This window comes from Amblyraja radiata, chromosome 23 (genome assembly GCF_010909765.2).
Source record: "Amblyraja radiata isolate CabotCenter1 chromosome 23, sAmbRad1.1.pri, whole genome shotgun sequence".
Classification (NCBI taxonomy): domain Eukaryota; kingdom Metazoa; phylum Chordata; class Chondrichthyes; order Rajiformes; family Rajidae; genus Amblyraja; species Amblyraja radiata.
Window position 1 is genome coordinate 31,878,395 of NC_045978.1, and position 9,889 is coordinate 31,888,283.

General features: G+C 47.2%; 1 protein-coding gene across 1 annotated transcript in view; it reads right to left on the bottom strand.

Moving 5' to 3' along the window:
* The window catches only part of LOC116986437, a 40,830-nt gene extending 31,295 nt beyond the window's left edge, over positions 1–9,535 (bottom strand). The window contains exon 1 of the mRNA XM_033041976.1: positions 8,741–9,535. The gene's annotated coding sequence lies outside the window, so the exon portion shown is untranslated. The remainder of the gene's footprint in view (positions 1–8,740) is intronic.
* Positions 9,536–9,889: the final 354 nt, after the last annotated feature.

The following is a 9,889-nucleotide window of genomic DNA, read 5'->3' on the forward strand; positions in this document are numbered from 1 at the left end:
TCATCAGCTGACCAATGACCTGAACGAGTTCTACTGCAGGTTCGATAAACAGAAACGTAACCCTGGTACCCCCACACCCCATCCCCAACCAACACTTCACACCTACTCACAGCCTGACTCCAGTCTGCAAAGACTGGACCCTTTCCCATGCACTCCTCTCCAATCACAACTTAACACCCACTTACAGCCGGGTTTCGCCCTAGTGGTGTAAATTTTCTTGTTCAGTTTAGTTTTATTTGTCGGTTAACACAGGGTCAACGGTACAATGAAATGTGTTTGACAAGACAACAGGTCACCTCAGCAATGATATTACAAGGATAAAATTAAGGTAAAAAATAAAAAATAAAAGTGACAATGGTAGGTAAAAGACAATAATAAATAAAATAATCAACATATATGATGTGTTTATGAGTTCAGAAGCCTGATGGCATGATGATAAAAATGGTTCTTAAGTCTGGTGGTACGTGCAGCGATGCTCCTATAATGTCTACCTGACGGCAACAAGGAGAACAGTCTGTGTGCTGGGTGGCTGTAGTCCTTGATGATGCCGTGTGCCTTCCGCAGGCACCGCCAGTGGAAAATGTCCTGAATGGCCAGGAGACAGTTGCCAATAACGTGCTGTGCCGCCTTCACCACTCCCTGTAGTGATTTGCGGCTGTGGGCAGAACAGTCAGCATCACGTCAGCAGACTCTCGATGGTTCAACTGTGGAAGTTGGTGAGGATGCTGGCCTTCATGCCAAACTTCCTCAGTCTTCTCAGGAAAAAGAGCCGTTAACGTAAGTTACGTTAAAACGGCAAAAAAAGGCTGATTTAGGCACTCAATCGTGAAAAAGGCATTATCTTCCTGAAATTATCAAAAAAGGCATGAAAAGGTACATGGCATTTATGGCAAAATCCTGGCTCTAGTAATAACAGACACCATCTCCACCATGTGGTCTGTTATAGTGAGCATTTACTGTACAATGTATTATCAAAATTAATGCTGCAGAAATTCTGACATCTTTTACAGCCAAGTGAAAAACGAAACTAGTAAATGGTAACATACAGTACTGATTTACTGAGATGTTGATGAATATCATATTTAATAAACTTATTTATTAACAGATGATAGAGTAAGACTGTATTCTATGGTTTGCAAATTGGTAAAAGTATAGGGAGAGTTTAGGACAAATTTTCTGATACAAAATATTTTGAGGAACATAAAATACTCACGTGGATTAATTGTTAGAAGTACTTCACCTTCTCAAAGCAAAACTGGATAAATATTTGAAATTAAGTACTATACAGGCTTACGGTAAGACAGGCAACTGGATAATCTCAGGATCATCCGGGAAAACAAGCGTTTCCTGGACTGGACCTACAAGATCGTTACACCGAAGATATCGAAGATGATGGGGAAGGGAAGGAAGCTTGGAGTACAGGAGACCCTGGGGGATGTACCTCTTGAAAACAGGTTCACCATCTTGGAAGCTGTCGGGACAGAAGACACTGCCATTATCAGTGGGGGACAGATCTGCGAGTCAAAAGCTGACGCTGAGGCAAAACCGAAGAGATAAACGTCAGGCAGAGCCGTGGTAGTCGGGGACTCCATCGTGAGAGATACAGGCAGGGGTTTCTGCGGCAACAGGCGGGAGGTCAAGGATGGTGTGTTGCCTCCCTGGTGCCAGGATTCAGGATGTTACGGACCGATTGCAGAGCATCCTCAAGGGTGAAGGGGAGCAGCCAGAAGTGGTAATGCATGTCAGCACAAATGACGTAGTGAGGAAGAGGAAAGACATTCTGCAGCGTGACTTCAGAGAACTCGGAAGACTGAAAAGCAGGACCTCTAGGGTGGTTATCTCCAGTTTGCTTCCAATTCCTCGTGCTGGTGAGGGCAGGAACAGGGAGATAGAGGATCTGAATATGTGGCTGAGGAGCTGGTGCGGGAGGCAGGGATTCGGATTCTTAGACGACTGGGATCTGTTTTGGAGGAAGGGTAAATTGTACAAAAAGGACAGGTTGCACCTTAACAGGAGGGGAATCGGCATTCTGGCAGGCAGGTTTGCCACTGCTACACAGGTGTGTTTAAGCTAAATAGTGTGGGGGGGGGGGGGGGGGGGGGGGGGAGGAGACAAACTGGGTATATAAGGATGGAGTTAAAGGGAAAGAGATAATAAGAAAAATTGAGAAAGACACCAGAATTAACGGGGCAGAAAGCTCAGGAAGGGATAGGAGAGCAAGGCCAAATGAAATAGGAATCAATGTGAAGGCTGAGGTGAGTGATGGTTTAAAAGTATTATATATGAATGCACGAATAATAAAAATAAAGTGGATGAGCTTGAGGCTCGGTTGGAAATTGACAAGTATAATAATAATAATAATGGATGGGATTTATATAGCGCCTTTCTAATACTCAATACTCAAGTATGATGTTGTGGGAATTACGGCGACATGGCTGCAAGAGAACCAGAGCTGGGAACTGAATATTCAAGGGTATACGTCCTATCGAAAAGGCAGACAGAGGGGGGCAGAGGGGGTGGGGTAGCTCTGTTTGTGATGAATTAAATTCAGTCTCCTTGCGAGGGGTGACATAGAATCAGGAAATGTAGAGTCAGTATGGATAGAACTGTGAAATTGTACGGGTAAAAAGACCCTAATGGGAGTTATCTACAGGCCCCCAACAGTAGTCTGGATATAGGGTGCAAGTTGAATCAAGAATTAAAATTGGCATGTCGCAAAGGTAATGCTATGGTTGTTATGGAGGATTTCAACATGCAGGTAGACTGGGAAAATCAGGTTGGCGCTGGCCCCCAAGAAAGGGAGTTTGTGGAGTGCCTCCGTGATGGATTCTTAGAGCAGCTTGTACTGGAGCCAACCAGGGAGAAGACAATTCTGGATTTAGTGTTGTGTAATGAACTGGATTTGATAAGCGAACTCGAGGTAAAGGAGCCATTCGGAGGTAGTCACCATAATATGGTACGTTTTAATCTACTATTTGAGAGGGAGAAGGGAAAATCGGAAATGTCAGTATTACAGTTGAACAAAGGGGACTATGGAGCCATGAGGGAGGAACTGGCGAACGTTGACTGGAAAGATACCCTAGCATGGATGACAGTGGAACAGAAATGGCAGGTATTTCTGGGAATAATACAGAAGGTGTAGGATCAGTTAATTGCAAAGAGGAAGAAAAATTCCAAGGGGAGTAAGGGGCGACCATGGCTGACAAAGGAAGTCAAGTACAGAATAAAAATAAAGAAGTATAACATAGCAAAGATGAGCAGGAAGCCAGAGGATTAAGTATTTCTTAAAGAGCAACAGAAGATAACTAAAAAGGCAATACTTAGGTGAAAAGATGAGGTGCGAAGGTAAGCTAGCCAAGATTATAAAAGCTTCTTTAGGTATGTGAAGAGGAAAAAATTAGTTAAGACCAAAGTTGGACCCTTGAAGAATGAAGGGCCTGTCCCACTGTACGAGCTAATTCAAGAGTTCTCCCGAGGTTCCCCTGATTTGAACTCGGAGAATTACGCTAATAGCCGCTCGTAGGTACTTGGGGCTCTCGTGGACATTTTTCAACATGTTGAAAAGTTTTCCCGAGTACCTGCCTTTAGCGTTACGAGGCGCTGAGACGTCCCGAGCTCCGACGTACCCACTACGTACATTCTACGTGCTTAACATGAGATTGATTTTTTTTTAAACTAGGGAGAGCTCTTGAATTACCTCGTACAGTGGGACAGGACAGGCCCTTGAAACAGGTGAATTTATTATGGGGAACAAGGAAATGGCAGACGAGTTGCACAGGTACTTTGGATGTGTCTTCACTAAGGAAGACACAAATAGTTTCCCCGATGTACTAGTGGCCAGTAGATCTAGGGTGACGGAAGAACTGAAGGAAGTGCACTTTAGGCAGGAAATGGCGTTGGGTAGACTGATGGGACTGAAGGCTGATAACTCCCAGGGCCTGATGGTCTGCGTCCCAGGGTACTTAAAGATTTGGCTCTAGAAATCGTAGACGCATTGGTGATCATTTTCCAATGTTCTATAGATTCAGGATCAGTTCCTGTGGATTGGAGGATAGCTAGTGTTATCCCACTTTTTAAGAAAGGCGGGAGAGAGAAAACGGAATTATAGACCAGTTAACGGGATTAACGGGTCCCTTTCAGAATGGCAGGCAGTGTCTAGTGGGGTACCGCAAGGCTCAGTGGTGGGAACGCACCTATTTACAATATACAATGATTTTGATGAAAGGATTCAAGGTAACATCAGCAAATTTGCAGATGACACACAGTGTGAACTGTGAGGAGGGTGCTATGAGGATGCAGGGTGATTTGGACAGGTTGGGTGAGTGGGCGGATGCATGGCAGATGCAGTTTAATGTGGTTAAATGTGAGGTTATCCACTTTGGTGGCAAAAACAGGAAGGCAGATTATTATCTGAATGGTGTCAAGTTGGGAAAAGGGGAAGTACAAAGAGATCTGCGGGTCTTGTTCATCTATCTGTCTATCTATCTATACATAACTAAAACTCTGAACTTCTGGTTTGCGCGGTCTTTCTATTTGCACAAAAACGGTATGCGATAGTGCTGATTTTCACCAGCTCACTCACCGTTCTTCTGTGTTGTGAGTGCACCAAGTTTCCTTCCGATCGGTGGCATAATGTAAAAGTTAGCGAGGTTTAAAAATCTTAAAAACTGCGCTTGCGCAGATTGATCTCCTGCCCTGACAGTTTGTGCCGCGTGGATTAATCTCTTCACCTGTCACTCCGCGGGACAGCCCGCCCTTTCCTGCGCCATCGCGTCTTTACTGGAGCTGAGGGACGCTCTGGATGGCTGGTGGAGGTCTCCAACCGGACACAATTTTCGGAGGGACTGGAAGCGGCCCAGCCCGGCCCCGGAGATGTCGCCATGTCGCCAAATGAAAAGTGGAGACTCTGATCCCTGCAGAGGAGAATGACCAGGACCGCTGTGAGTCCCCATCACACCGCCAGCTCCAGCCCCTTCCACCCTGGTCCCCCTCGCTGACTCCTGCCCCCCTCCACCTTGAAACTCCCTACTGGCTCTTCCCCATCTTTTCTCGGAGCTCTCTATCCCCCTCCACCCCCGCCCACACACCCCTCTCCCCCCCACAACACCCCAGCTCACCCCCCCGCCCCACAACCCCCCCTGCCTACACCCCCCCACCACCACTTTCCACCCCTCCCACACATTCCAATATTGGTGGCCAGTGGGGGGGGGGGGGTGGGGGGTGGGGGTGGAGGGCTTTCTGGACCGCTGGTATGCGTGCTGTTGGTCTCCAGAGGGCTAGTATGGACATTGTGGGCCAAATGGAATCTTGGGGTGGCAGCTCAGTCCCTCAAGCCTGATGTGCTGGCAGCTCACTCACGGCTGGTGAACTGGCAGTTGACACGGCTATTCCTTGAAATTCCATTTCAAGTAGAGTGCAAGGCCACCAAATTCAAATCCATTTTCCTACCACTTCAAGCAGGGTGCAAGGCCACCAAATTTAGGTTCAGTTTCCTACCACTTCAAGCAGGATGCAAGGCCACCGAATTCAAGTGCAGTTTCCAACCACTTCAAGCAGGGTGCAAGGCCACCAAATTCAAATGCAGATTCATACCATTTCAAGCAGGGTAAAACCACCATAAAACCACACAAAACACCACACTCAACAGTTCAGTAGACATTCAGTGTGTTCAGTTGATTCACAGCTCAGAGTCATGACCTCTCCCTCCCCCATCATGCAGAGACTGAGCCACACCCACACTTCCGGGTTTTATAATCCCTCCCCCGGAAAAGTTGTGGCCTTCATGGCGTGATTCATAGGAGAGAGATTCTCAACATTTTTTAAACACTACTAACACTTTTATTATTAATTAATGGGAAGAATCCTCTGCACCTGATGAGCGGAGGGGGACTGAGTAAGATGGCCAAAAATCACAGCCGTAAGTGGTAGCCTTTTATCTAAAATCAATATAGTGCAAACAGGAAGTTGTCAAGTTTAGCCAAACAGCCATTTGTAGTGCATTTCCACTTCAACCCAACCCCCCCCCCCCCCCAACAGCCATTTGCAGTGCATTTCCACTTCAACCCAAAACTCTCCCAAACAGCCATTGGCAGTGCATTTCCACTTCAACCCAACCCCCCCCCCCAAACAGCCATTTGCACTGCAATTACACTTCAACCCAAACCCCCCCAAGCCATTTGCAGTGCATTTGTACTTCAAACCAACCATATTTTCATTTTCAAACCACATTAAGGGCACTCAAGGACATGTGTTTAGTGTTATTCAGAGAGACGTGAACCTGTGGCTTCCTCCATCTTGCAGAGACTGAGTGAGGCACACCACTTCCGGGTTTTATAGTCCCTCCCCCCTCCCACCAGCAGGGGCAGCAGAGAGAATGGCAAAAAATGTAATAACATTAATATCTCTCTGATTTTTCATCGATGGGAAAAATCCTCCCGTCCCGGAAGGGGGAGGGGGGCTCTGAGCGAGGTGGCCAAAAATGACGGCCGTAGGTGGCGGCCTTCTCTCGGAAATCACGCCACAGCGAGCCAAAAGTGGTCAAGAACAGACTTTTAGTAATATAGATTAAGGGATTGGACATGCTAGAGAAAGGAAACATGTTCCCGATGTTGGGGGAGTCCAGAACCAGGGGTCTACTCTTGCACCTATTATCTATAAACATTAAATGAGCTAGTTTCTTTAAAATCAAATGTAAAATGTGCGCATTAACATACTCTTTCATATTTTAATATCAGTTTCAAGTTTTGATTCTGGCGAGGATTTTTAGTTCCTCCACTTTGTACCTTGCACTGAACCTGCTTAAACTCAATTGATAATAGACATTAGGCAATAGGTGCAGGAGTAGGCCTTTCGGCCCTTCGTGCCAGCACCGCAATTCACTGATCATCCACATTCAGTACCGCGTTCCCGCCTTCTCTCCATATCCCCTGACTCCGCTGTCTTTAAGAGCTCTATCTAACTCTCTCTTGAAAGCATCCAGAGAATTGGCCTCCACTGCCTTCCGAGGCAGAGAATTCCACAGATTCACAACTTTACTGTTGGCATATTATATTATTTTGTCTAGATATATCTTGCAGTATTATTTTGGGAATTTGTGGGCAGTCATTAAAAGCACAAGGGGACATAAATATATATATATATATAGTGGACAGAGAGAGAGATCAGACCAGGCACAGGAAGGAAAGCTTTTCGGACATCTGGTGGCGCTGTTACTAGCTGCCTCCGGTCACAGTCTGGTTGTCTTTTGTTATGTTTAAAGTGTGTTTTTGGTGGGTTTTCAGTATTTTATGTGGGGGAAGAGTGTATGGTAAGGGGGAACCGTCCTTCAGTCACTTCCTGACGATGATGCGACTGTTTTCTGAGTCGCGCCCTCGCCCCCCTCCTCGCGGCCTACTAACTGGATTGGCGCGGCCCTTCCTGCCGGACCGTACCAGAGCTTCAGCAGCGGCGGCGAGGCGCTGGAAATATTCGCCGAGCGGGCGAGGCCTTACCTGGATCGCCGCTTGGAGCTCTGGAGTGTTGCGGAGCTGTGGGAGCGGAGCTCCCAACGCGGGTGGCGCTGACCTTGACATCACGGAGTCCTGGAACCCTAAGCCGGGGATCACCAGCGTGAATCTCCACCCAGTGCCTGCCTGTGGACATCAGGAGCCGCGGACTCCGGTGGAAGGTGGCCGATTCGGAGGTCCAAGCCGCTGAGGATGTTCTCCTGTTCGACGTTGGGGTTCCATCGTTCCCGGCGACAGGGCCTGAACATCGGGCCGCCCGTAGCGGTGACTGCGGGGTGCTCGGGAGGCCCCGACCACGGGTGAACATTGGTGAGGAGGCTGACTGGACTTTGGTTCCTTCCCTCAAAGTGGGGAACTTTGGTGCCGCTGTGGGGATGTTTGTGTTGTGGACTACTGTGTTCTGTGTTTTTGTTTTTTTTATTATTTGGGAATAATTTTGTTGTCTCTTAATTGAAGACAATTGGGAACACCTCCGCTCAGTCCGCAATAACCTACCTGAACTCCCGGTGGCTCAGCACTTCAACTCCCCCTCCCATTCCCAATCTGACCTCTCTGTCCTGGGTCTCCTCCATTGCCAGAGTGAGCAACAGCGGAAATTGGAGGAACATCACCTCATATTCCGTCTGGGGACCTTGCGTCCGGATGGCATTAACATTGAATTCTCCCAATTTTTCTAGCCCTTGCTGTCTCCTCCCCTTCCTTAACCCTCTAGCTGTCTCCTCCCACCCTCCCATCCGCCAGCCCTCGGGCTCCTCCTCCTCCCCTTTTCCTTCCTTCTTCCCCCCCCCCACCCCCCATCAGTCTGAAGAAGGGTTTCGGCCCAAAACGTCGCCTATTTCCTTCGCTCCATAGATGCTGCTGCACCCGCTGAGTTTCCCCAGCAATCTTGTGTTCATCTCTTTGTTTGTACAACTACTTCAATAAAGAACCAATAACTGGAAATAACGACAGGAAATTCTGTTCTATTTGGCCTGCGTAAGATCACACCTCCTACCTGTTTAGTAATGGCAACGGAAAAACTGGTAAAGTTGGAAATTTGCCATTACATTTAAAGTACTTGATTGGATGATCCGGGAAAATTAAGCAATAGTGGACAAAATGATTACACTCGTTTGATGTCATGAGCCACATACATCCACCTCCCGCACAACAGTGCAAGAGAAGCTCTGAGTTTCACCTTAATTGTTAAGTATCAGAGATTTTCACATATCCCCACAATACTCTCACATTCCTACCTCATTTATAGTTGCTGCTTCTCCACGGACAGCACTTGTTCAATCTGTTTATCAGTTTCTTCCATTTGTCATAGTTTTCCCACATTTCCAACATGTTTGGCGGTCTCTCTCACTTCTCCATCTCCCAATTATGACAGGCCCACTATCTGCGTACATCCAAAGATCCTTGCTCCCTCCATTCTCCTCACCCTATCAACATTCATATCTTCACTTCCAACAACTTTTTCAAATATTGAGTCGCATTCCCCAGCACTGTTCTTCAACCCCAGCATCGTCTTCTTCCCTCTTGCGTTCGCCACGACGTGGGGTCTGGGCAACAAATGGCGGCGTCAGCAACTAAAATCCATGTTCCCTTCCTTCCTCCCTCATTTACCCCTTCGCCATGATCTTTGATACCAACAATCTCCGTCCCACAGCTCCCTCCGCTATGCCTTCGATACGACACTGGCAATTTCTGGTCCGATTCCCTCCACATCCCGTCGCCTTCACTGCCTCGCGCCGTTTAAACCAAAGAAAATGAAACATAAAGCTCCGCTCTATGATCTTTGGTTTGAACCGTTGCGGTTTCAAACGGCCGTGCTCGCGCCTCCCACCCGCCGGCGTCCGATGGCGCTCGCGGTCCGACCCGCCTTGGCCTCTGACACGCTGCTGCCCAAAGATCCTATAGCGGATTTGATGCTGCTCAAAACCCTCGACGTTGCGCGACCGTTCTTGTTGACGTTTATCTGCCTCTTTGTTCAAGAAGTCACAGATAAATTATTGAAACCCACTTCAGATCTAAAGCGTGTTACAGTTTGGGGCATGTTCACAAAATACCACGGCCTTCTGTTTATTCGAGGCTTCCCAGGTAGTGACAAACTTACGTTTCTATTATTATGACGGCGTCATTATACTCCAGATCGTCATTGATGAAAGTCCCGCGTCACACACTCCTTCCTCCCTTCGGCACAATCTGGTGCGAGCAGCATTTTCCTGACGCTGATTAGGTAGGTTCTGCAATCTTCATATTATTAACGCTTGAGAAGTTGCACATATCTTGTAAAAAATATACGCTTTGTGGAGGGATAAGTAGCAATGTTACAAAATTTTGAAATTTTAAAAATCAAGTCTGTCATTTATCCCATCAGATAAAGCATAAAAAGAAGTTTA